The sequence below is a fragment of the Belonocnema kinseyi genome, chromosome 3 (assembly GCF_010883055.1).
Source record: "Belonocnema kinseyi isolate 2016_QV_RU_SX_M_011 chromosome 3, B_treatae_v1, whole genome shotgun sequence".
In the NCBI taxonomy this organism is placed as follows: Eukaryota; Metazoa; Arthropoda; class Insecta; order Hymenoptera; family Cynipidae; genus Belonocnema; species Belonocnema kinseyi.
In genome coordinates, this window is record NC_046659.1 from 681,887 (window position 1) to 683,600 (window position 1,714).

Here is a 1,714-nt window from a genome sequence, read left to right on the forward strand (position 1 = left end):
TAACAAAGCCACCGAACGCGTCCTCGGATTGCGGATAGAGGGTCCCTGTACCAAGGGTTTCTGCTGAATATGGTTACAACAATAAATAGGAAGTCGCGGACAATTGTCCAGGGGTGGTCCCGAAGGAATTAACCCCCAAGCGGAGGTGTGCAAACTGTGCTGAAAGCTGAATGGCACCAGGGTGAGGTGTCTAGAACGGTGACTCTGGGATACCAGGCGACCTCTCAGAGTAAGCAGCCTTATCCTTGCATGCGGGGCTCTACAAGGATGGACGAACCCCTTTCAGTAGCTTCTCCTGGGAACAACAATGACAACACCAAACATAGTTGTAGCAAGTGCGGTTCAAAACAACAGAATGCGCAGGGCTCCCGACAATGGGTCGGCCAACAATGCCGACCAATCTAGAGCTGGGGGAGCCAATGAAAATGGATTCAATGCGATGGATCGGCGGGATCTCGTGAATTTTGGGTGGACGGAGCGACTGAATCACGACTTGCTAGATTGCTACGATGCGAGTGTGGCCCGCGAACGGGGTTACATGGCACGGCTGCATGCTCTGTGGTGCGAGAAACACCCGGAGCTATCGCCCTTTTCGCTGCAACGTCTGCGAAACCATGCTGAACTACTCCGTAAGAGGGGCTATGTAAGCGGAACGCCTACTCTACCACAGCTAGAAAAAGCCGGCAACAAAGAAAGAGAGGCGACGCTAAGACCAACCGCGGGCAGGCATCCAATAGATGAAGAGCGATGCTTTATGACCCGGAAAAACATCAACACCAAGGTTTCTCTCAAGCCTAAAGATCTGGCTGAAATGGATGACGAGCTTCGTGGACATTTTTCCGGTGAATCCGTCCTCTGGACTATCAATTATTGTGTGTATAATGCAGCGAGAGCTTTGGCCGATGCGAACCGTAAAACAAAACCGACGGCTGATCATAAGACCAAAAGACGAATGCATCAACTTGCCATAAAGATAAGCTGGGCAAGACAGTACGCGTCCCGCATTCAATGTGTGATTGAATACATCACATCTGGCAGAAATTTTACCGCCAAGGTTCCAAAGTTCGCGCGCGAACTCCGGACCCATTATCACATACTTAACAAGTCAAAGTTGCTGACCATCAGGCAGAATATTTTTGAGAGAATACAGATACTATCTGAAGCTAAGAGAGGTCTAGAGCGGAGGGAGAGATGGGTCAGAGAAAATCAAAAGTTTCTCTGTGACCCATCTCGGCTCTTCCAAGACCCTCCAGTTACTGTCGAACACCCACCCAAACCAGAAGAGGTGGAAGTATTTTGGAGAGAAGTCTACGAAGTTCAGCATAGACTGGACGAAGACTCAGAAAATATAAATAGCTTCAAGGAGTTATGTGTTGCCCTCATAACACCTGATAAAGAATGCCCACCCATCACTACCGAGGAGGTGAAAAAAGTATTAAGAGGGATGAAGAACTATTCCGCACCGGGACCAGATTGTATCAAAACCTTCGGGTGGAAGAAGTTTTCGTCAACCCATCAGCATTTGGCCCGTATTTTCACCTCATATTTGAAGTCGAAAGAGCCGATTCCAGAGTGGTTCGTGGAAGGGCGCACAATACTTCTGCCGAAAATGGGCAACTTAGCTGACCCGAAGAACTACAGGCCAATAACTTGTCTGAACACGCTTTATAAGATATTCACAGCTATGCTAAATGATAGGATTGTTCGGGCAATT

The 1,714-nt window shown here is 48.5% G+C and overlaps 1 protein-coding gene across 1 annotated transcript in view; it reads left to right on the plus strand.

Moving 5' to 3' along the window:
- The window catches only part of LOC117168930 (neurotrimin-like), a 380,276-nt gene that overhangs the window by 47,483 nt on the left and 331,079 nt on the right, over positions 1 to 1,714 (plus strand). The window lies entirely within an intron of this gene.